The following is a 26,796-nucleotide window of genomic DNA, read 5'->3' on the forward strand; positions in this document are numbered from 1 at the left end:
TAGATAGCGGTTTCGGCTGAGTGAGGAGCTTCGGCTCAGCGAGGACATTCGGCTGAGCGAGATGAGTGCCGCTGAATAAAAGCCCAACGAAGCTGGCGCCAGGGCTCTTTCCCTAGCGACTCAGAGAACAAGCAGAGGTTTTTTTAACACCACGCCAATTCACCAAACACACAATCCACACACCACACACAAAATACACGTGTTGTAAAAATATAAGAGTTGAGTTAAAGAAAACTGCGTGTCGCGAAAAAATATTTTAGGGAAAGAAATTTGTGATTGCTGGACGCAATCTTTGTTGCTGGACGCAACAATTTAAAAAAACCTTTCTCCAGTATTATAAATCCTGTGTACGCTCTCTCCGCGTGACCGCGTGCTACGTTTTCGATAGGACATCGAAAACACGCTATCTTTATCGGAAGGACTCCAACGAAGAAAGTTCGCGAGTGCAGTGTTTCGCAAGTGATTTAAAAAATGGAACAAGTGTGTAGCATTTGCAACGGTGCAAATCTAGATGATGCCGTCGCATGTGATAGATGCTGCCGATATTATCATCTCGCGTGTGTTAACGAGGACGAATCCGTTCACAGCCGTGAGTGGACATGCCAGATGTGCGTGCCTGGCACACCGCCGGTAGGCAGACAGGGATTCGACGATTGTACGTTCGACACGCCGTCCGTGTATTTTGCTCAACCCGCAGCAGTGACGCTCGATGATGAAGCACCCGGCCAAGGTGAGGAGCCCCCTGCCAGAATGAGACCGGTAGTCGCCACGTCATCACCGAACCATGTGGCTAAGTCAAGCGCCCCGAACGCTAATACGCTTGACGAAATTAGCCGCTGCTTCCATAAGCTAATGGAAGAACTTGGGACGAGCCGCGTGCAGCGAAGAGAGGAACCTAACATCGTAGAGCGGCTTGAAGCAGTTCTAGGCAACTTTGTTCAGCGCATGGAGCGAAGCAATGGCGCTGAAGCACGTGTTTCCAGTGGTCGGCAACCTTATTCTGAGTTCGGTGAAAATGATTTTCATGAACTTAGTAGAAGCCAAGTTGCAACCCGTCAAGCTGTAAAAGGGAAATTGCCGTATTTTTCTGGCAATCCAGACGAGTGGTCGATGTTTGAAGCGAGTTTTAACGAAACTACGCGACTTTGTGGATTTTCCGATGGAGAGAATACCATACGCCTTCAGCAAGCATTAAAGGGAAAGGCATTGAAGGCCGTTCAGTGTCGTCTTCGCAAATCGGATAACCTCAAAGAAGTGATGGAAACCCTAAGATCGATGTTCGGTCGGCCAGAGATCGTCGTTTTAACTCTTTTGGAGCAGATACGTCGTCAAGCACCTCCGAAGGGCGATAAGTTGGACACGCTAGTCGATTTCGCTATTTCAGTGGAAGAAATCTGCGCAACGCTCAGGTCAAGTGAAGTGGAAAACCGATTCGATGGACCTTTGATGCAGGAACTAGTCGATCGACTTCCTCCCTTTGTTCGTTTGCAGTGGGGCATACATCGTGTAACTACCTCACAAAACACGTTGCAGGATTTTGGAAAATGGTTGCAGACAATTAAAAAGGCGGCACTGCTCGTAACGCACCCCTCACCCAGCACCGAACATCGAAAGCATGTCAACATGCACGTGGAACAGTCTGCCGGCCCGAAACCAGATCAGCGATGCGCCTGTGAACAAGGATGCAGACACCCAGCTGAGTGCGCCGCATACAATGGTATGAGTGTATCTGAAAGGTGGAACCTGGTACGACAGAAATCGTGGTGTAAGCACTGCTTAAAAAAGCATCGCAATCTGTGTCGAGAAACCCGTGTCTGTGGAAAGGACAGTTGTACAGCGAAACACCATCCAACGCTGCATAACCCCGCTTCGGCTCCAGGTAAAGCAATTAATAATTTCTCCCATTCTACCACAGCAGCAAGTGACGTACTCCCCAACAAGCATTTCGAGCAGTTTTCGAGTGAATTTTGAGTTCTGGTCGAACAGTGGCCGAATGGAAGTCAATCGGGCGAGATCCACGCAGCCCGGTTCATTCGTGGTCAAGGTGTATCTACACGTGAGATTTCAAATTCAAATTTTAAATTATTTAATTTTAATAATTTTTATTTATGTTAATAAAACATTTTATTTACAATTTCACTTATTACTGAGTTAATCCTACAACTAAACGCTTGTATAATTAGAACAGTTAGTAAATTTGTTAACAATAACTATTAGTAAGCCTTATTTATATGTTAATTTACAAAATGCTTTTCGTACATTTGAAAATTAATTATAATTATTATAATTATAATAATAATTATAGTAATTATGATCATATTTATAATTAATTATCATAATTATTATAAAATAATGGAATAGATTAGATATTAGTAAGCCTTATTTATATGTTAATTTACAAAATGCTTTTCGTACATTTGAAAATTAATTGTAATTATTATAACTATAATAATAATTACTGTTATTATGATCATGTTTATAATTAATTATTATAATTATTATAAAATAATTATCATTAAAATAAGTGATTATCAATTAATTAAAAAAATATTCATAGCGCTAGCAAAGCTCGTATTACATTTTGTACATAAATTAATTTTAATTCATTTAAAGACATTGAACTAGCAACAATTAAAAAAAAAAAAACAAACATAACTTAATCGCAGTCTGAACTGAAGTCTAATTAGTCTGAGCTAACATTTAAACCAGAGAACACCAGAGAAGCTGGTACGGCTGTTGAAGGCCACAATGGACGGGGTGCAGTGCAAGGTGAGAGTATCGAACAGGCTGTGGGAATCGTTCGAATCTCACCGGGGTCTGAGGCAAGGACAAGGAATCTCCTGTTTACTGTTTAATATCGCTCTACGGCGCGTACACCCCACTGAAACGCGAGGCCGATAGGATTGGATCGAGGATCAATGCGACGAAGACAAAATACCTGCTTTCCGGAAGCTCTGATCGTGACAGAACCCGACTCGGAAGCAGAGTATCAGTTGACGGCGACGATCTCGAGGTGGTAGAGGAGTACTGCTACCTTGATACGATCGTAACATCGGACAACAACATGAGCAACGAAATCCGAAGGCGCACATTTTAGGGAAATCGTGCCTACTACGGACTCCACAACCTCCTGCGATCCAGACGACGATCCAGCAACAGACGAAATGCACGTTATATCGCACACTAATACGTCCTAATACATTGATGCAGTCCTCTACGGGTACGAGTCGTGGACTATGCTAACGGAGTACGCCAATGCACTCGCTATTTTCGAACGGACTATCTTTGGCGGTGTGTACGAGCAGGGCTGAGCTCGAGCTAGCTGAGCTGTTTGGCGGTGTAGATATCCTGACGGTTATCAAAGCCGGAAGGATAAGATGGCTGGGGCACGTGATGAGGATGCCGGACTCATGCCCCACCAGGAAGGTGCTCGTCAGCGATCCGTTCGGCACGATGCGGAGAGGAGCACAGTGAGCTCGTTGGCTTTGCTTCATTGTCTTCCAACTGGTTTCAACGCTGCAATTGAAATTAATATTAAATACCATTGATGCTCAAATCGGATTGTGAATTTAGTTCGCATGTTACCTTTTAATTGACACGTGTTCAACGTATGTGCCGAAAGATTGTTGCCCAACGATTTACTTCAAGCTGAATTATATTCCGTTTTAAGCCACATCATGCCCAGTCCAGAGTACGAGAAGTAGGTTACGCAGTAGGTTACTGATGTTTATTCATCTATTGCCACATCGACACATCGGAAGCCCTCCGGAAGAACAATCACCACGATATTTCGCTGCCATCGCGCCGGTTCTGGTTGTTGTTTCCGTTGTCGATATTGACGGTGATGCTAGCTGTTTCCAAAAAGAAAACAAGCACATACAATTAGATGGAATACTTCGGTAATCCAATCGCAATGTTACCTTACATCTCGGTGACACGGCAATGAAAGTGCACTCCGAAACTATTGTGGTTTGGCTAGATCATTCCAGTGCTATGGCATCATGTATTATCCGGACAGAGGAAGCCGGAAAGACATGCTCCACAGCCGCACCTAACAATTAGCTAAAACATTCGGAAGACAACACTTCAATGACGAAAAAAATACACAATACTTACCTGGAGTAAACACATAAACAATCAAAACAACAAACACTACCACATTTGCAAAAGATAAATTGCAATACACACTAGATTTATTAATAGCACTACAACATTTTTCACTTAAATTAACTAAATAAACTACACTTTTCTTAATTAAAATCGCAACTTGAAATGATGCGATGAGGAAGCGTCGCAAAAACCAAAACAATCAAAATGGCTGACAGCAGCGATCCTTGACAGTGACAAAGACGAAGAATGAAAAAAACAACGTGTGTGCGATCATGGCCGCACAAACGTTCACTCCCACTCGTGGTTTGCCGAACACAGTCACTCACCGCATGCATTTGCACCGTCGTCATGTCGCCGGCGACAGCTGGTACCAGATCTAATCGGGCGAGATCCCTAAATTCACTCGAAAACTGCTCGAAATGCTTGTTGGGTCCTCAGGCATGTACCGGTCGTATTACATGCAGGAGATAAAAGAATACAAACCGTCGCGCTACTGGACGAAGGCGCGTCTGTATCGCTAATCGAACACTCGCTGATGGAAGAGCTTGGTGCGTCAGGAATCCTGAAACCACTTTGCCTGAAGTGGACCGGTGGTCAACATCGCTATGAAAACAAATCAATGGATGTGAGTATTGGGATATCGGGACTTAAGAGTAACGACCACGTGTACGAGATAGATGTGCGGACCGTACATCGATTGGGTTTGCCGGCGCAGCGTGTTGAGCAAAAGGAACTACGAGCAAACTACAAACATCTGTCATCAATACCGCTAGCGTTGTACCGAGAGACACCACCAAGACTGCTGATAGGTATGAATAATTACCACATAACCGTGCCGCTAAAAACTGTTGAAGGATCTGTAAATGAGCCCATAGCCACAAAGACCCGCCTGGGATGGACAGTTTCAGGATGTATTTCTTCACAGGTAGTATCAAACACAGCAAAAGTAGTAGCCACCCACTGCATTGAACTATGCGATTGCTAAAATATCGATACGAAGATTGATGCCGCACTTAAAGGAGGGTTCGCACTGGATGATCCGTATAACAAACAACACGTGAGTACCCATTCCAAAAATGAAGAGCGAGCAATGATGATCCTAAAGCAAAAAACAAAACTTGTTAATAATATATACACTACCGCGCTGTTATGGCGCTACGATGATGTGACATTACCTAACAACCGCTCAATGGCAATGAAACGACTAACCTGTTTAGAACGACGAATGGAAAAGGAGACCCACATCCGATTGATAATGAACCAGATATTAGCCGATCACGTAGCGAAGGGTTATGTAAGAAAACTTACCGATCACGAGATAAAGGCAGCACATCCTCGAAAGTGGTACTTACCTATTTTCCCGGTAATTAATCGTAATGAACCGGGCAAAGTGCGTATAGTATGGAACGCAGCAGCATCAGTAAATGGAGTGTCACTGAACTCAATGCTACTAACCGGTCCCGATTTATTAGCACCATTAACGTCCGTATTATGCCGTTTTAGAGAATTCAAAGTCGCTATGGCAGCGGACATTCAGGAGATGTACCATCAGGTCCTGATTAATAAAGAAGACCAAAACAGCCAAAGGTTCCTGTGGAGAAACGATGCAACACAGAAAGAACTAGATGAATACGTCATGATGCGAATGACTTTCGGGGCAGCTTGTTCGCCAAGCTGCGCACAATTTGTAAAAAATGCAAACGGTGATAGATACGCCGAGCAATTTCCGCAAGCAGCAGAATGCATAAAGTCAGACCATTATGTTGACGATATGTTGACTAGTGTAGAAACACTAGAAGAAGCGATAAGGTTAGCGAAAGAAGTAACCTTTATCCATTTGCAAGGCGGCTTTAAACTGCACAACTGGATGGCGAACAAAAATGAAGTTTTACGGGTCGTCGGGGACAACGGGAACCGCTTGAAAGAGATGATGCTAGACCATTCGACTGCAACCCAAAAAGTACTCGGCATGTGGTGGGATGCTAATAGTGAGACCTTCCAATTTAAATTGCCGAATAAAGCACAAGAGGTCCTAGAGGGAAAAATAACACCTACTAAGCGGCAACTTTTGAGCGTTCTTATGACCATTTTCGACCCGCTTGGCTTAATCGCAGCTTTCATGTTGTTCCTCAAAGTACTTCTTCAGGAAGTGTGGCGCGCCGGCACTGGATGGGATGAGAAAATTCCAACCAACTTGGAAGACAAGTGGAAGAAATGGCTCGCATGCCTACCTGAGCTTCAAAAGCTTTCAGTGCCAAGATGCTACCGCCTCGCCATCGACCTTAACAGTTGTAAAACTGAATTACATATATTCGTCGACGCTGGTAAAGATGGATATGCTGCAGTGGCATATTTTCGAATCGAGTCGAACGGGCAACACGAGGTAGCATTGATCGGTGGTAAAACTAGAGTAGCGCCTTTGAAATACATCTCCATTCCCCGATTGGAGCTACAAGCGGCAGTTTTAGGGATACGTCTAGCTAAAACTATTGAAAAGGCACACCGAATACCAATTCAACGCCGATTCCTGTGGACAGATTCAAAAGATGTCTTATGTTGGATCAATTCCGATCACAGACGCTACAGCACATACGTAGCTCATAGGGTAGGAGAGATACTGGAAAACTCCACCATGAATGAATGGCATTGGGTGCCTACACTTTTCAACGTCGCCGATGAGGGCACTAAGTGGTCAAACCTTGACCCACACACCACATTTACCAAGTGGTTTAACGGTCCTGATTTCTTACGGAAACCCGAAGATGAATGGGACATGCCGTCGTTAAATGTCCGTACCACGGAAGAAGAAATGCGTCAAACCGTCACAGTGCACCATCTAACACAACCACTAATAGCCATCGACCGATTTTCGCGATGGCGAAAATTGCAACGAGCAGCTGCGTATGTTTGGCGCTTTATTAACAACGCGCGCCAACCAAAAGCTTCGCGCATCCTGGGACCGTTAACTCATTTGGAGTTGCAACAAGCCGAACGCACACTTTGGATACAAGTAAAGCGTCAAGAGTACCCAGATGAGTATAGGATCCTTCAGGAGGGGCAGGCGGATACTAAAAGAAACAGAATAAATCTTAAAAAAAGTAGCACTCTTTTTAGGCGAAGCCCCTACCTGGACACGTACGGCGTCATACGGCTACACGGACGCATCGACGCTTGCCAGCACATCAGCGATGACATGAAACGACCTGTCATCTTACCAAAAACTGGCCACCTCACCGACCTGATAATTGATGATTACCACCGACGCTACCAACATGCAAATCATCAAACCGTAATGAACGAAGTCCGGCAAAGGTTCGACATTCCGGCCTTGAGGCGCGCTTGTCATCGGGTACGGAACAACTGTATGACGTGCAAAATCCGTGACGCTACACCTACGGCACCCACAATGAGTGAACTTCCCGCAGCGCGTCTTTCTCCATTCTGCAGACCGTTCTCATTCGTTGGGATCGATTATTTCGGTCCTTTCCTTGTTGCTGTCGGACGGAGGCAGGAGAAGCGCTGGGGAGTACTATTCACGTGTTTGACCATCCGGGCGATCCACATTGAAGTGGCAACAAGTTTGTCAACCAGCTCTTGCATCCTCGCGCTGAGGAACTTCATCGCTCGTCGCGGTACGCCGTTGGAGATTTACTCGGACCGGGGCACCAACTTCGTAGGAGCAAATCGCGAATTGAAAGAAGCTATTGCAGAAGTCAACACCCACGAGTTGGTTGAAGCGATGCACCTTCCAGACACGATATGGAAGTTTAATCCGCCGGCTGCTCCACACTTCGGCGGGGCATGGGAGAGACTGGTGCAAACGGTGAAGCGCACTTTGAACAACATGCGGTTTGCACGTGCGCCAACAGATGCGGTGTTCGCGAACTGGCTGATGGAAGTGGAGTTGATAGTAAACTCAAGGCCGCTCACGCAAGTTCCCGTAGAAAGTGAAGACGAAGCGCCATTGACACCCAACCACTTTATTCTAGGCTCATCAGCTGGGACGAAACCCCTTAGCAGCTTAGATGACTCGGCGGCCTGCCTGCGAAACAACTGGAGGACATCTCAAGCGTACGCAAATGTTTTTTGGCGAAAATGGGTCACCTCGTACTTGCCAACGCTAACCAGACGAAGCAAGTGGTTCCAGACGAAGCGGGCTTTGAAGGAAGATGATCTGGTGCTGGTTGTCGACGACAACCTCCCGCGTGGATGCTGGCCAAAGGGACGCGTAGTACGGACAGTACCATCGAAGGACGGAGAAATTAGGCAAGTGCACGTGAAACTCGCTAGCGGAAAGGTTCTAGAGCGGCCGGCAGTGAAGATCGCTGTTATTGACATTGAACCACGAGATGGTGTTTTGACAGCTCAAAACACCGGGGCCCAGTGTTCTGCAAAACGGTTCAATTGAACTTTCACTGCCACGTCGCGTTCCCGCTAGATGACGCTAGATAGCGGTTTCGGCTGAGTGAGGAGCTTCGGCTCAGCGAGGACATTCGGCTGAGCGAGATGAGTGCCGCTGAATAAAAGCCCAACGAAGCTGGCGCCAGGGCTCTTTCCCTAGCGACTCAGAGAACAAGCAGAGGTTTTTTTAACACCACGCCAATGTATCTATCTACTCCAATAATCGTTTTTAACTTACTTTAAATAGTAAAAATACTGATTCTGCTCAACAGCTGAATGTGAACTTTCAGATTTACCGCTTAGTGACCGCGAGTTTGCTCGCGGGAAATTTCGGAAAATTGCGCGTTTTTTCGTGTGAAAATAGTAACCGTTTGGTCGACTCTTGTGTACATTAACTCAGCAAGGAGAGAGCAGAGAGAGACCAAAAGGCCTTTTCACCCCCTATTTATTCTACTCTAAAGAACGGTTGTTTCGCTTGAGGCGTAACATACGTTAAACATAATAAAAGGGGAAGAAAGCCAAAAATAACATGGCGATCCTGCCAGGAGTCTACATTGTTACTGTGTTGTGAACGTTAAGTGAGTGCAGTGCAAAACTAAACCGAGAAAACCATCGCGACGAGCGACAGAATCCAGCATCGCAAAAAACCATCGAGCCGAGCGACCAAATCCCAGAATCCTGAACAGCGTGCCGCAGAGCTGGGTTGAACGAGAGAAGATACATAGAGTAACGCCATCGAGAGTCGCACCTATTCAACGACAGCTGTTAACCCTTACGGAACGAAAGGTACGTGAAACCAACACACACTAATTGCACACGAAACCAAAAAAAGTGATTGTGTAACCTAAAAGCTAGATAGGATTTTTTTAAAGTTCGTTTTTTTGCGTTATCTGTAACTCTCTCAACAAAACTCTTCGCAACTGCCTTTACTTCTTGATTAGGTAGCGGAGCCACGATTAAGTATCTCGTCAGGTATTATGGGATAAACAACCCATATCTATTTACTGATTTTGATTCCGGTAGAATTACAATATCTGTTGCGTCCTGCAACTAATTTCTTTGTTTAAGCAAGCTTGCACGGGTGCTACGCGAAAAACCCTGTTTTACTGCGCGACGGCAACCCTAATCGTGTCAATGCCGAGGGGATCGATCGGTAGGACGATCAGTCGCGACGTGAACGTTGAATCACACATAACTAACTCATAATAAACTCTCTTTTTATTTCTTCTTCCCACCTGGAATAGAGTGATTACGAGAGCTTAAGGCAATAAGCGAATTTGTCTAAATTAAGACGAAGTGGAAAATCGTATAAAGCAGTGAAATGGCGACTGTGTGAAAACTTTACCAAAATCGGCTTGGTACGAGAATGCGAAAACCTAGGTTTGCCAACTACCGGTGGAAAGACGGATCTCGCCGCGAAGAATATTAACCATCAGGATACGACGAATTCTAATGGTGAAATTGATAATCTTTTGAGTGAAGGAAACCAGAAGCATTATGATCGCAAAACAAACAACGACGGCGTGGATGAGGAAGGCGTCTCACAAACGCATAACGACGATGACGCTGAGCATGATGAAGACGGTACATGTGAGAAAGACGACTCACATTCCGAAAACGACGAACATTGGCGACTTAAGTAGTCAAGACGAGGATGATGATGAGGAAAACGAGAATGACGACTCTGATGCAATGTATCGGACGGCTATTACGTCAGGTGGTACATCAACACCTAAAATACGACGACACGCACCGCGAAGGATGAAAGTGTACTCTTTCAGGGACATGGAGGATAGCTTAGAAACCTTCGATGCGGAAGACGGCGAGGACGTGCGTATGTGGCTGATGCAACTCAAAAGCGTCTGCAAATCAATAAGATGGGACGACGAACAACAATTGATAATGTGCCGTAAGAAGCTGATCGGTACAGCAAAGCGTTTTGTGTTTTCCCTTCGCAACAGTGTTAGCAGTTTCGCGAAGCTAGAAAAGGCGCTAATAAAAGAATTTGTACCACGCATAAGGGCGAATGGTATTCATCTGGCTTTGACGAATCGCAAGAAAAAGACAAAAGAGTCCGTGCGCGATTATATCTATGAAATGCAGCGACTTGCGCTCCCGATTAATCTGGATGAGCCAAGTTTATGCGAGTACATCGTGAACGGGATCATCGATGATGAGTATCACCAATACTTGTTATACGAAGCCCAAACGATCGAACAGTTGAAGAAGAAACTGTTAAACTTCGAAAAAGTTACGAAGATTGCCAAAAACAAAACGAAGCGTGAGGATCTTGGGAACAAAAAAGAGGAAAACGCGAAGCGGCGGTGTTAAGCTGCGGGGCAACGGCAGTTGAGGATTCCCTCAGAACTCAAAACCTCAGGAACTCATGAGTGATTTTGAGGGATTTGCGTTTTGAGGAAAACCTGGCCGATCAACAAAAACCTCAAAAACTTTTTGAGACTTTTTTTGAGGAATCGTTTTGACAGTTCCTATGCCTCAGCTGTTAAGAATGTAAACAAAACAAATTTATGTTTGCGTTTTTTTTTAACGAAAGTACACTTTTCGTGTGCCATTGTTATTGCAAATACCTACTGAAGAACTAAAATTTACATTAATTATAATTTACCACCTTATTTGTTTGTTTATTTTTTTGTTTTTTGCGACTGTAAATTGTTCATTTGTTGCACAGTGTGTGACACAATTTATGTATTCGTTTTAATTTAAAAGCTAAACTTTCTATGCGAAAGACTACCCTTGAATCTCGTTCTTTTGATTGATAAAATGTTTAAATACTTTCTTTTCCTTAAAACAATTGGCTAAAGTCTGAAACACGACCCCCCCCCACTCACGGTCACTCATCTGCGTGTCAATTTTTCGTACAGGGTGGTTCGGAGACTATGAAATGTGGCCTGAATTTAATTTTTTTTACAATTACTATTAAATTGTAAGGAGGTTTTCGCATAGTGAAAAGTGATTTATTCATCGAGGAACCAAGTTCCATACGCTGTTTGTGAAACCGTAAAATTTTCCTCATTTTTGGCCCAATTTTGCCCCATAGCTCCGCCGGTATCCAAGATATCGCCACACTTTCTTCTGGCCATGGCTAGATGGCACTTGTGGCTAGATTTCGTCCATGTACCACTAATCGCTACCATGTCTGTGGCCGGAGCTATTCGCGAAAGCTCCAACGGATCGCCAATCTTTGACCTGTGGTCGATAGATGGCACCAATTGCTACATTTTCTTCTTCGACGGCCATGCCCTCAGGTGTCTGTGTCTCGAAACATAATTAAAAAACACGCAACCGATTTCGAACCACCCTGCACGAAAGAAAGTCACTCAAATGAGTGCCCGTGAGTGGGGGGGGGTCGTGTTTCAGACTTTAGCCGAAATACGTAGCATTTGTCAAACACTGTGTTACGTTTATTGTTCAACAGGTGTTTTGAGTGTGAGCGGGGTGATGCGAACACTAAAACTCGTCCTGTCTCCTCGGTGGTTGGATGGAAAAGAGGCTGATCGCTTGACGCAGCGCACGCACATTTCATTAACCGGATGCGTGTCCTGACGTTTTATCATCCAACGCACGTTTACAGGCGTAGGTGCAAGCGTTAGCGCCAACACACTGTTTGTTGTCGCTGACGAAAAGAGAGGCAGCATGAGTGATTGTTTGTGCGACCAAATTTGAGGAAAACCTCAAACGGCCTCGGCAACACTGGTTTTGAGACGCTTTTTGAGGGATTTGAGTGACTGAGGAAGTTTGAGGGAAAGTCTCAACTGTCGTGGCCCCGCAGCTTTACAATTGTGGGGATTTCGGGCACGAATTGCGTACGTGTACGAACAAGCAGCGTGGGCCAAAGTGTTTTACAGAGTACGTGATGGTCATTCATAATTAATTTTTTTTTCCTATATCCTTTTCATTAATAATTTTAACTGTCTTGTTCAATTTGATTATTTTTGGTAACCCATTCATATTTAAAAGTTTCATCTTGTTCAGTAAATCGTTTATAAGCTTTTCCTTTTCGTTTGAGGTAAGACATATTCACTTTTTTATTTTCTTTTCGTGTTCCTTTATCTTCGTCATGGCCCCTCGTAAGTCAGTCATGCTCATAATAGAAGGAAATGTAATCTTTTCTGTTGAAAATATTGGCTTGTCCACCTTAGAATCAATGTTAAGTTCCAGATATACCATACGTGAGTCGCTTTTTGAATTATTTGTTTCGTTATTGATCGCTTTACTTGATTCCAGTTTAGCTTTCGATCGCATCACTACTTGGAATAAATGATTGTTCAAGTTTTTAAGGTTTGAGCTTTTGAGTCTAGATAACGCATCTGCAATGACGTTTTGTTTTCCTCCTGTTTTGCAGCTGACTCGGTACTAAATGTTCATTTTGAAACATGTGCAGCGGTTAGCTTTACAAATAGATTTTCAATTAATAAACCGTATTCCATCACGGATTTTGATCCTTGCCTGGTAGATTTCATTTCGCTTTCGACTGCCGCAGGTGTAACTTTAACACAGAAACGCGATTTAAGTTTAGTAAATGCTTGCTCTAAGGTAATTGCACCATCAATTGCTCCGTGTGCAGCTCCTGTAAGTGTCAATTTTATGAACCGAATTATTTCACTCTCACTCACGTTTTCCGAATAATCCTTTAACAGCTCAATGCTTTGAATGTAGCTAGGCAGGTCGGTTGCTAAACCGGCAAAAGGTTTTACGATTTTTAATGCAATGTTCAAATCAAGTTTTGTAGCCATTTCAGCTTTTATATTAGCAGTCTCGGTAGGGTCTATCTTCTTTTTGGAACTTCGGGTATTTGCTTTAGGTGGGACAGCCTTTAGTATAGCAAGTTTAATAGGTTTGGACATGAAAATAGTATGAATAGAATTCAGTCACACGAGATAGGAACACGAATTTGAGGTTATGTTTTCACACGTGGCACGCGGTCTGTCGAAGGATATGAGTCGCTCACGAATTGTAGGTTAGGTTCATCACATTCTCATAAACGCACTGTTTTGTAATACGCGCACTTTTCCCCACTGAATAAACGATAATACGTAGTCGTCTCGCCGACGTCTTTTCTTTAGGTCTCCGGTCACCTTTTCCGTCGTCTCCGGTCACCGGCTGTCCAGTTGTCACACACCACGATGCGTTTGCAGTAGAGATGAGAATAACGACTCTTTTCAGTGAGTCAACTCAGAGTGAATGAGTCGGTATAAGGAGTCAGCTCGTTTATCGACTCATTTCGGAGTCATAAAAAACCCGGTTCGGTCATTTTACTCACTCATGAGTGTAAGCATGTAGCCGTGGTGAGTCGAGTTGCTAAAAGAGTAAATACGTGAGTTGAAACGAAAATGAGTTGAAACAAAAATGAATTGAAACCAACCGTTTGATATACATACATGAGTTGAAACGGAAAACATGTGTACCATACCCAAACTAGCCAAATTAATATACTCATGAGTGAGTAGGATAATAAATATCCGAATAAGTATCCCGTTTCATGTCAATGCCGATCAGTCTAGCCCGCTTGTTCGCTTATGCATGTTTGATAGTTAGGCAGAGCGAGAAATATATTAATTTGGCTAGTTTGGGTATTGTACACATGTATTGCGTTTCAACTCATGAGTATCAAACGTTTCGTTTCAACTCATTTTTGTTTCAACTCATTTTCGTTTCAACTCATTTTCGTTTCAACTCATGTTTGTTTCAACTCATTTTTGTTTCAACTCATTTTCGTTTCAACTCATTTTCGTTTCAACTCATGTTTGTTTCAACTCATTTTTGTTTCAACTCATTTTCGTTTCAACTCACGTATTTACTCTTTTAGCAACTCGACTCACCACGGCTACATGTTTACACTCATGAGTGAGTAAGAGAAAAAAGAGTCGCTAAAACTCGTCGTGATGAGTGAACGAAACTCGTTCACTACAATGTTTCAACTCACTATCTCACTCTTACTCACTTTGCACATCTCTAGTTTGCAGCCGTTCTTTCAAAAGAATTGCAACACGACTTGTTGGATGTTCTCACACGCTATGGAACGGTTGCCCAATACAGTGTTATAGTATTTTTACTATACTAGTAGTATACAGCAAGGTGGCGCATGCCGTATGACGACCTAGCGTTTCACTTATCACGCTGCGAGGATTGTAACGACACTCGCTGTATTTCTCCTTTTCTTTGGTAGTATGTTACGATCGTCGTAGCGATGATTGTAGCGTAGCGAGGATTGTAACGACACTCGCTGTATTTCTCTTTCTTGTTTGGTGGTATTTTCCTATCACACGTTGCGAGGATTGTAATTGCACTCGCAAGATACCAGTTCCGTTTTTACACGAGTTCTTTTCTTCTTCTTTTCACTCGCTTTTATTCGTCGCTCCTGGCAGGATCGCCATGTAATGTAGCAACAAATATGATTTGAACTGTAGTACGTCCAAACGGAAAAGAGGTCCGCCGGATTTTATTATCTACTTTTATACAAAGCTTAACACTAACACTTAGAAAGTAATCTGTAACAGGTTGGCTGATAAGTCCCCGGTCTGACACATAGATTTCGCCGCTAGTATTAAATGCATATTATTTTTATATAGTACCAACCTTCAAATGATTCGTGTCAAAATTTGACGTCTGTATGTCAATTAGTTTGTGAGACAGAGCGTCTTTTGTCAAGCAACTTTTGTTATTGTGAACAAAATGGAAAAAAAGGAATTTCGTGTTTTGATAAAATACTGTTTTCTGAAGGGAAAAAATACAGTGGAAGCAAAAACTTGGCTTGATAATGAGTTTCCGGACTCTGCCCCAGGGAAATCAACAATAATTGATTGGTATGCAAAATTCAAGCGTGGTGAAATGAGCACGGAGGACGGTGAACGCAGTGGACGCCCGAAAGAGGTGGTTACCGATGAAAACAAAATGATTTTGAATGACCGTAAAATGAAGTTGATCGAGATAGCAGAGGCCTTAAAGATATCAAAGGAACGTGTTGGTCATATCATTCATCAATATTTGGATATTTGTGACAATGGATGAAACATGGCTCCATCACTACACTCCTGAGTCCAATCGACAGTCGGCTCAGTGGACAGCGACCGGTGAACCGGCTCCGAAGCGTGGAAAGACTCAAAAGTCCGCTGGCAAAGTAATGGCCTCTGTTTTTTGGGATGCGCATGGAATAATTTTTATCGATTATCTTGAGAAAGGAAAAACCATCAACAGTGACTATTATATGGCGTTATTGGAGCGTTTGAAGGCGTTTGAAATCGCGGCAAAACGGCCCCATATGAAGAAGAAAAAAGTGTTGTTCCACCAAGACAACGCACCGTGCCACAAGTCATTGAGAACGATGGCAAAAATTCATGAATTGGGCTTCGAATTGCTTCCCCACCCACTGTATTCTCCAGATCTGGCCTCCAGCTACTTTTTCTTGTTCTCAGACCTCAAAAGGATGCTCGCAGGGAAAAAATTTGGCTGCATGAAGAGGTGGTCGCCGAAACTGAGGCCTATTTTGAGGCAAAACCGAAGGAGTACTACCAAAATGGTATCAAAAAATTGGAAGGTCGTTATAATCGTTGCATCGCTCTTGAAGGGAACTATGTTGAACAATAAAAACGTATTTTGACAAAAAAATGTGTTTTTCTTTGTTAGACCGGGAACTTATCAGCCAACCTGTTATGTAAGTATGTAACTGTAACGCATGTACTTAACGAACGAACTTAACGATTAAAGGTGCGTCTACACTACAGAGGTATCGTTGCTACGAGCAGATGTGCATAATAAGATTCCGAGAAACTTGCAGAAGTGGAACGCAACGACACAGCCGCTTAGTGGTATGGGTGGCAAGGTAACGAACAGCTCTAGAAGTTCCTGTGTTATTGAGCATGAATTTCCTCAGAAGTGTTGACTTTATGATTACCAATGACCGTTACAATACAGTGTGAGAAAGGTAACGACGATCAAAAAAGTGCAAACAAAAACGACGTAATGACGGAAGAGGATCTGGATTTGTGGATTTATAAATTTTCGTATGAAAATGATGAATTAAACGTTCCAAGCGAGTGGCGGCACGAGGTCGCAAAAATTGTGAAGAATTACGTACCCTACGAAGGATTTCGTGCTAATTGTGAACTAAGCATGCATGACAATAGTTTGATTCGCGCGAATCCGCGTAGATTGGCTCCATTGGAAAGGCGTATAGTAAGATAACAAATAAATGAGTGGCTCGAAAAGGGTGTTATTCGACCATCATATAGTCCGTACGTTTAGGGCGGCCTACGATACGATAGATCGGACCGAACTATGGAACACCATGCAGCAATACGGATTCCCTGGGAAGCTGGTACGGCTGTTGAAGGCCACTATGGATGGGGTGCAGTGCAAGGTGAGAGTATCGAACATGCTGTCGGAATCGTTCGAATCTCACCGGGGTCTGAGGCAAGGGGACGGACTCTCCTGTTTACTGTTTAATATCGGTCTTCGGCGCATACACCCGACTGAAACGCGAGGTCGATAGGATTGGATCGAGGATCAATGCGACGAAGACAAAGTACCTGCTTGCCGGAGGCTCTGACCGTGATAGAGCCCGACTCGGGAGCAGAGTATCAGTTGACGGCGACGATCTCGAGGTGGTAGAGGAGTTCTTGGTACGATCGTAACTTCGGACAACAACATGAGCAGCGAAATCCGAAGGCGCATTGTTCAGGGAAATCGTGCCTACTACGGGCTCCACAAACTCCTGCGATCCAGAAGGCTCCAGCAACACACGAAATGCACGATATATCGCACACTGATACGTCCGGTAGTCCTCTACGGGTACGAGTCCTGGACTCTGCTAACGGAGGATGCCAATGCACTCGCTATTTTCGAACGGCGGGTGCTAAGGACTATCTTTGGCGGTGTGTGCGAGCAGGGCGTGTGGAGAAGGAGAATGAACCACGAGCTAGCTGAGCTGTTTGGCGGTGCAGGAATGTAGCCCTGAACCGAGTTTCTTGTAAACGGATTGGCGACCAGGCAATGTCTTCGCGACGTGCTCGACACAGAGCAGGCCAGAAATGATGATGATGATTATATACTTATGTATAACAGGCCCACGGATATAAGCATAAATAATTTAAAGCAAAAATGGCAAGAACACTCAGGCAACCTCTTAAAGAAAATTATCACACTAATAAACAACAATAACATAACAATCTAAGGAAAAACAAGAAAAACATACATACATACAAAAAAAACAACCAGCAACAAAAAGCACTATCACGGATCAATAACTAGACAACAAAAGAATACTTGTAAAACAATAGAACACAACCGAGATCCCGAAACTTCATACATGAAGTGGATAGGGGAATCTCAGAATATACATAAGTATAGAGACGGATATTATGTGCCTAAACTTCATAGCAATACGTAACGACACTCTGCCCAAATCCTAATAACAGATAGTCTTACCTAAGAATATTAATACTAAACAGGTACAAACCCTCTAATAAAAATTCGCGATACTTTGTTCACGTAGAGTCTTTTAAAAAAGGAGTTCGAATATCCCCAATTAAAACAATAGTATACAAACAAGGCAGATATAAAACAAGATCAATCAAAGGAAAAAATAGCTTAGGAACAGAAAATAGGTAAAGACAATAAGTACAACCCCAATTCCAAGATACAAACCCCGAAAAAAGAATCTTAAAACTAAAAAAAAGATAATAGTAATAATAGTAAATAAAAAAAAAAACAAAAGAATCCCTGAAATCATACCAACCAATCACAAAAACCACACACAAATACACATAGCAACATAGAACTAAAGTAAATAACATAAACACTGTGACAGCTCCCAACACTTGACGGCAATATAATGACAAATTGAAATACGGAATACAACACAAACAAGGAAAACAAGAGAAATGCACACCACAGTCCTCTCTTTCCACACCATTGTAGTACGCCTCTGATTATGGTAGAGACCAAAACCATAGGAGGATACAACCTACCAACCAAAGAAGAAGAAGAAGAAGACCTAGGGGTCTATGATACCTTAAGTTAGAAAGCTAAAATTTTTAGCCCGGATCTGTCAAAACATCGAGCAGAATCGAGCGGGAAATTGTTGACAGGTAATATCATCATGCAAGAATTCCTCAAGGATCTAGCATTTTGACATAAAGAATGACATTAGGCTGCAGTTTTGTAGAACCGCGTTTTAACGAAACAGGAATTCTGTTTCACCAGGTGCAATTTTCTACAGTTCTGCTTCGGATTGGAGGGGTGCAACTATAGGTAATCTTTTTGGCACTGTTTATTTATACTCATTCATAAATCCATTCATACAAACTTGAAAGATGCTACTGTTGGACGAGAATGCTTTGTCGTACCCATATGCACCAACTTAGGTAAACCAGCACCAGATCGAGAACACAGATAGTTTTGAGAAAAGCTCCTCTCGATTGTTTCGTAGGGAACAAGCTTATGAATCGCTCGTAAGTGCTCTAGTTGAACTGAATAAGTTGTATCTTATTATTTTATAATTTATGTACATTATGAAAATTTACAGAATACTTGAAATGTGTATTAAATATGTGTTAAATTTATTTCTATAGTGATGGTCAGACCGTATGTCTTAGTTATTGCTAGGAAATTATAATCTAAAATTAAAACTATTTCTTATGACGATCGTGACAAGTTGATTTTCTTATACCTAACAGATTAACTCTACCTTGCGCATGTTTTAATTTATTAATAAAAAAGTTTCAACAAATGCGCTATCCGGGGCGGCCCGGTGGTGCATATGAAAAACGGCGCCCGTCCACACGGCAGGACCAGGTTCAAATCCCATCCGGACCGTTCCCCCGTAGCATGGACTGACTATCCTGCTACGTGGTAAAATAAGTCTTGATACGGCAAGGCCGTTCTAACCGAGCAAAAAAAAAAAAATGCCGTCTCTATTTCTACACCAAACCTATTACGCGCAATGTTTTTAAACAAATTTAAAATATTTTAAATATTTTTAAATGGAATTTTTGAACCTAACTTTCCTTGACCAGTCCAGCTACACAACGCTAGGAAGTTAGGCTCAAAAATTATATCTAATGCCTCGTGCATTCTGTTTTTTTCTTCCTGATGGGTTATTACTGCACTGATTCCAGATATTACATTCTTAAAATAGTTGCTGTCATTTAAAATTTCCTCATTTAAAGTCCTCTACATTTACTATTCTATTAAAATTAAATTCCTCTATTGGTGTATCATTATCGTCTATTGGTACTAACACATTCATAATTTTGTCCAGTATAACCTGCATTTGGGAAGTTTTACGATTCATTGTTGCCATTTCTTTTAATATCAGTTTTTCTCCTTCCGTTAGGGTAAGTGATTGAATCGGCTGTATCCAACTGTTGGCTGGATCATGTGATGGCATCGCTGTTCCTGGCTGATCAGCCACGTTATGGTCTATCTTAACCGATTTTCGAAGCGGTGATCTTATAATACTGTCGTCAGATTGTATTAAAACATTCGCGGAAAGGTCACTCGTTACTTTTCGTTGCTGCACTGGAATCCTTCTCACGGCAGTACAGGATTCAATCGCCATGGATGTAGATGGCTTACAACTGACTTCGCTTGTGGGTGGCTTAGACAAAACAGCTTTCATCGGCTTTTCCACACCGGAATATTGCTGCCATCTGCGTTTGATCGTTTCCCAGCCACGTGAAATACAAGATCACCTGCAGAAGCAGAAGATATAGCTGACTTGTGCGGGCCTGGAACCAGTTGATGATTTTTCAACGACTTGGATTTTGTCACCGGAATACTGCTATTTATGTACTTTGACATTTATTCTTCAAATTGTCTGCCGCATGGGTTTAACAATGGTTCTTAAAATCTAGGGGAGTAGGAAGAACGGGATATGGAAGATGTTGTAAGAGGAAGCAAGATTGGTTATAAGGAGAAAGCGGAATTATTAAGGAGGCGAGTGCGAAAGTGGGAAATGGGAACGTTGAAATAGAACAGGTGATGGTCTCTGTTAAAAGCAGCGCATGCTCTTAACCAGGGATCATTCTGGCCAAAAACCGAACGGCGGGTTGGAATAAAGATGGGAGGCCTGTCGCGAAGTCTGCGAGAGGGAAAATGCAGTGGTAGGTAAGATAAAAGGGAAGGAACATCGAAATCGGCGGAAAGGATGCAGGCAATGAAGTAGGACTGCGCTTGCCAATGGCGGGTTTCAATTTCTATTAAACTGAATAAGAGGGTACAGGAACGGAGTAACCGTGAAGAAATCTACGTACTGCGAAGCGCGTAAATTTCCTCTGAACTCTCTCTAGTCTCTGCATACCAGTACCTTCAGCTGGAGTCCACACGACGCTGGCATAATCAAGAACGGATCGAACCCAGCAACAGTACAGTGCCTTAAGACAAAGAGGATCGCGAATTTCCGAAGACATGCGCATAATGAGGCCTCATGCTCTGTTCGCTTTATTGATCACATGGTTGGTGTGAGTAGCGAACGAGAGACCCTCTTCCAACCAGACCCCAAGATCTTTCACAGTGGATTCCCTGCTTATTTGGGTACCACATAGGTAATAGTCCCAAGACAGCCGGGCAGCAGCAGGTCTCCCGAAAGAGATGACGCAACATTTAGCTGGACAGAGCACCAACCCATTATACAAACACTACAGAGAGAAATTGTTTACAAAACTCTGGAGAGATCGACAATCGGAGGACGAGGACACGGGAAGAAAGATTTTTATATCGTCAGCATAAAGGAGATGTCCATCAATTGGGAGAACATAGATGTAGTCATTGATAAAAAGGCAGAAAAGGATAGGACTAAGTGCACTTCCCTGAGGGACACCAGACCACCACAAATGACGAAGAAAATGAGTTGTTCAATATAACTGTATAGGATCGATTTGAGAGAAAGGATCCCAACCAAGATAGAATTGGATTTCCAAATCCAAGTTTCGCGTGTTTTGCTAAGAGTAAAACATGGGGCAAACTATCTGTTGGCACAATATTATTGCGGAGATTGACAACCGATTGTTGTTCTACCGGCTGTCATCGGGTGATCGAGTTGATCTAATCGATACATCCACGATCGTACTATTGGGCGCTAGATGGCGCTAGTCTATGTAGTGAGCGAGAGATAAGAGCTGCGTTAGAGCGAGTAGAAGGGATGCATTAACGCAGGACGAATAAGAAAATAGGTCAATCAGGGCTACAAAGGTCAGGGGCGCCTGGCGCCAGGTCAGCTGATCGGTAATCGTTAGTAGCAAAGTAGACGCAAAGAGGATACGTTTTAAAAGCGACCCAAGCAAAAACCTAAATCCTACCAAATTAGACCGACGAAAGCTAAATTGCGGTTAGCTAAATAAAGTGCTCAAACTAGCGTAAAAATCAAAGTTTGTTACTCCGTTGCCCACGAAGCAACACTATCGAAGGCTGCTTTAAAGTCGGTATAAATTACGTCTACTTGACTTTTACGGACGATGTTGGACATCACAAAAGACACAAAACACATAAGATTTGTCGAAGTAGAACGTTTAGGTATAAAGCCATGCTGGTGGGGAGAAATGTACTTAGTCACTATAGGAAGGATATACGATTGGACGATGGATTCACAGAGTTTAGACATAGCACAAAGGATTGCGACACCACGAAAATTGGACGCGACTGAACGATCTCCCTTTTTAAAGATAGGACATATCCAGGAAGTTTTCCATATAGTTGGAAAACTACCATCACTAAACGATCTTGAAAACAGACGAAGCAAAATTGGAGCAAAAAAAAGCACTACATTTCTTTACGACACAGGATGGTTTTCCATCTGGACCTGGTGCAAAAGAAAATTTGAGTTTTGTTAGGGCTTGTAGAACCACTTCTACATTTAGTTCGATTGTGTTACAACTAAAAACGTTGCTAGGTGTGAGGGACAAGCTTTCCGAGAGAGACACTGTAGTGCTGCATGGATCAACGAACACGCCAGAAAAATGCCTAGCGAACAGTTCGCGGCAGCCAGAGGGTGTATCAGCCACGTCATTGCCCAGGGAAATAGTGGAGGGGATGCCGTTGGTTTTGCGACGAGCATTGACATAACGCCAGAATGATCGAGGGTCACTGGAAAATCTAAAATGAAGGCGTACCAGGTATGATTTGTAGCATGCCCTGTTATAGATACGTTATGCAGTCGAAGCGTATTTATAGACTTGTATGGCATGGGATGTACGAGCACGTCTTAGAGCCCGGAACGAACGTTTCTTGTCAGCTTTAAGAGCTCTTAGACATCTGTTCGACCACAACGGGATGGAGGGCGGGTATTGAAAAGGACAGCAAGAGGCAAAGGATGAAAGGATAACATTGTTCAGTTGAGTCACGGTGTCGTCAATTGTTGCAGCAGATTCGATGAAGTTAAAGTCCGAGTTAGCTACGATCCGTTCGAAAGTAGGGTAGTCAAGTTTACGAAAATTATAACGTCTGATTCTGTTCATGCCAGGATTTCGATGAATGTGTCTGGAGCCGGTATGATCGATGGGATTGACAAGGTAAATTCCAGTCCAGGGTGGTATTTGTCCAGTTTAAGCAGCGGTGTAGATGATTCCCAGACATTAGAGCAGGACGATGCGGCCAAAGGATTGGCAAAAATAAGATCGAGTTGGCGGTTGATCATATTTTTCACTCCCGAAATCTGTGACAGTCCATTAAGGGTCATACCGTCCGTGAGTAGCCAGTCATTACCGGATGTTGAAGCAGGAATGTAGCATTTGGTGTCCGTAGGCGATACGCTCCAACAGTGATTCGGGGTGTTAAAATCACCCAGCAGCAACAGCAAATCAGAGGGTTTCATCCGCTCTAAAATTACACTTACGCTGTCGTGTAGAGCATGCAGGATGCCGAATTGATGCTGTTGTCAGTGGTGCGGTGTGTGTGGTGTGATCGGTTTGAAGAATTATCTGTGGTTTGGCACGTGAGGTAGTTTCTGTGTGCGGTGACATGTGCTGCGTGTTTACTATGATATCGATTGGTGGGTCGCGAGGTGGGTTCTGCGGTGCAGGATACCAAAAATTTTGTACATTAGTGCGTCGGTCGGTGAATTCACGAAAGACCAAACCAGATGGCCATGTAGAAGGAGATAATGCCTTGCTTTTGTGCGCCAGCGACAGCCCGACCTTGACTGATATAAAGGTGAGTGTGCTCATATCGCGATCCCGTCGCAGCAGCTTTATTACTGTGACGTCATCGATGCCTAATTGGTGAGCGACCATAGTTTTTAAATCAGCGTCTGTGACCGTTGGTTTGTTATATTTGGTGATGCATTGCTGTATTGCTGGTATATAGAAAATTTTAATAATAGTTAGAATTTTTCCATTTTTTATAGCGTGTAACGTGTTTAGTTACATTTAACATATCAATTTATCTATCTTATATTGCAGCATTCGCGTTGCATTTACATCAGATGACGTTGAAGTAAGAGAGGTATAAATAGAATCGCTTAATGGAGCGTTCTTTTGCTTCTCCTGCTGGTTTTTAATCTCTGGCCAAGACATGATACAAACATGATACACATATATTATACACATATATTTTTCCATATCTACTTACTGGCAAAATTTTTGAAACTATTCCACTTTAACAATACTTTTAGTCACATTCGCTTGTAATTGCTACGCACAGAGTACACTGTGGAAAAAAACGCGTGGCAGAAAACACTCGGGCGAAAATAGTTGTGAACCAAGAATCACCGCAACAGGTAAACAACCATAGCTGCCCAAATGCTGGATCCCGGAACAATATTCGTTTTGTTTTCTCTCATTTACGGATATTTTTCAATTTTGTGTCAAACTTACTTGAAGCTATTTAAATGAAGATAATTAAATTCATTATTTCTTTATTTTTGTTTTAGAACTGCCTTCTCTTGTACATGGGTGTTTAGCCATACTTAAATGATTATCCGGCAATAGCGAGCACCTTTTTTTTTTTTTTTTTTTTGTTAACGGGGAGGGAACCTTCAAAAGGTACCCACCTCGAAGGGCGGCTTGCGGCTACAAACCACTCCCTCCGAGATGGGTTATGTGGGATTCATCGTGACGCTGGGCGCGTGAAGCGGACCCGGCAGCCGATGGGACCCTAACTAATCCACTCCTCGACCTGTTCCGAACCCTGCCGATGCGCTTGATGTGCGTAGTACTCCATACAGGAACGTTTGTGCGATGCACCCATCCTGTTGACGCGCTGCTGCTTTCCAATGCTGCTACTGCGTCATCCGTCCTAGTTGTCTCAGCTGCTGCTGCTGCTTCGTGCCTTCCTTCCGCTGCTGCTGCTTGATTCCGCCCGTCCGTAGCCGCTACTTCCGGTGGGGTTCAGCTCCTGCTGCTACTCTGGTTACTCGTTGCTGCTGCTGCTGCTTCCGTTGTCGTCATCCTTTGGTGCGGTCACGGCGGCAGCTGTTGCTGTCCCGTTTGTTCCGTGTTCCGCCGTCGTTGTTGTCGTCTCCGTCTGGCCGTAGGTGGACTTTCCTCATTCCATCTCACTTGGAGGTTTCTGAAGATGGTCCTTGCGGCGGTCCGGACTGCTTCCCATGTGTTGCTGTTGGCACACATTTCCGCTGCAAGATTTTCTATCGTCAAGCGGGTGTGGCTCTGCTGCTGCATCTCGTGTTGGGTTCGAGCAAACCGTGGACAGTGGAACATTACGTGGTCGACATCTTCCACTTGGTGTTCACACACCGGGCAGTTTGGCGAGCCGTCGAGGATGCCTTTTTCGACGAAGTAGCTCCGGAGAAACCCATGCCCTGTAAGGAGTTGAGAGAGATAAAAATCAATTTCTCTGTGCTTGCGATTTACCCAGGACATAATGTCCGCGATAATTCTCCTCGTCTTCATCCCCGGCGATCTCGGCTGCCCCGCTCCGGCTGTCCATTGTTGTTGCCAGCGTCCCATGGTCTCTTCCCTTTGCCGCTTTCGTATGTCTGGTCCTGGACTTCCCCTCGCTACCTTTTCGTCGTGGCAGCGGATGTCCTCCTCTAGGAGAAGAACTAACGGGATAGTGCTTGCGACCACGCAAGCGGCATCGTAGGAGACCGTTTGGAAGGCACTGGCCACTCGAAGAACTCCTGTGCGGTGCGCCCTCTGAACCGTGGTCCGGTGAACGTCCTTCTGAAGAAGCGTCCGTCCCCACGATGGTGCCGCGTAACGGACAATGCTATTCCCAACGTTAACCAAGGGTCTCCTTCTGCTGCTTTTTGGGCCACACTTATTCGGCATCAGAGCGGTCAAGACATTCGTGATACGTGATGCCTTACTGCAAACCTTCTCCAAATGCCGACCGTGGTGCTGTTTGCGGCAGAGCTCGACCCCCAGGTACTTGAGCGATTCCGTGGATACGATCGTGTGTGTCCCCGCACGTAGTTGGCCTACCTGCGGGTTGTGATGAGTGCAGAAGATCATGTAGCCGGTCTTTTGATGGGCCAGCTTCAATCCCACTCCATCCATCCAACGCTCGATCATCTCCAGGTTCCTCGTAGCAAGGTTGCTGATTTCCTGCGGGTCCCTCCCGATAAGGGTGAACGCCACATCATCAGCAAACCCTATAATGTCCGCACGCTTTCCGAACAGCTCCAAACGAAGAAGGTCATCGTACATAACATTCCACAGTGTTGGTCCTAGAACCGAACCCTGCGGGACACCTGCCGATACTGGTAGCGAGACCATTCCTTCATCCGTTTCGTAGTGGAGCGTGCGATTCGTGAAGTAGTTCCGCAGCAACGCCTGGAGGTACGGTGGCGTGTTCCTTCGCTGCAGAGCTGCTCCGATCGCTGTCCAGTTGGCCGTGTTGAAGGCGTTCTTCACGTCGATTGTTACCATCGCACACAGTCGATCGCCCCTGCGCTTCTTGTCGAGCGCAACCCTTCCGTTGGCAATCACCCTGTTGATGGCATCCATGGTTGAGCGTCCTTTCCTGAATCCGTATTGGGCATCAGCGAGACCGCCCGTTGCATCCAGATGCTCCGTAAGTCTGCGCTGTATGAGTCGCTCCAATACTTTTCCCAGAACACTCAGCAGGCAGCTTGGCCGGTACGACGATGATTCTCCGGGTGGTTTCCCGGCCTTCGAGAACAGCACTAGCCGTTGCCTCTTCCATTCGACGGGGAAGTGGCCGGAATCGATGTAATCAATAGCGAGCACCTTACGAATATAAAAGCCCCTCCTGTAAGCTTTGCTAGAGGAATCGAGCTATCGATACGATAACTTGGGTACGTTATTTCCGGTAATTTGCCAACGGAAACAACACCAATGCAAGATTAGA

The 26,796-nt window shown here is 44.0% G+C and overlaps 1 protein-coding gene and 1 long non-coding RNA gene across 4 annotated transcripts in view; one reads left to right on the top strand and one right to left on the bottom strand.

The window, feature by feature from the left end:
• LOC125768956 (uncharacterized) overlaps nucleotides 1-24,567 on the top strand; it is a 49,008-nt gene extending 24,441 nt beyond the window's left edge. Inside the window, exon 3 of one of the 3 annotated variants that reach the window (XR_007418993.1) lies at nucleotides 20,024-24,567. The gene's annotated coding sequence lies outside the window, so the exon portion shown is untranslated. Of the gene's footprint in view, nucleotides 1-18,732 lie in introns of all 3 variants that reach the window. The other 2 variants (XR_007418989.1, XR_007418978.1) reach the window with 2 other exon arrangements.
• On the bottom strand, nucleotides 1,345-5,726 carry LOC125769696 (uncharacterized). Its single transcript, XR_007419082.1, has 3 exons — nucleotides 3,921-5,726; nucleotides 3,586-3,851; nucleotides 1,345-3,516 (listed from the first exon to the last, which is right to left on the bottom strand). It is a non-coding gene; the product is annotated as an uncharacterized LOC125769696 (long non-coding RNA).
• Nucleotides 24,568-26,796: the final 2,229 nt, after the last annotated feature.

Source organism: Anopheles funestus, chromosome X, assembly GCF_943734845.2.
Source record: "Anopheles funestus chromosome X, idAnoFuneDA-416_04, whole genome shotgun sequence".
In the NCBI taxonomy this organism is placed as follows: Eukaryota; Metazoa; Arthropoda; class Insecta; order Diptera; family Culicidae; genus Anopheles; species Anopheles funestus.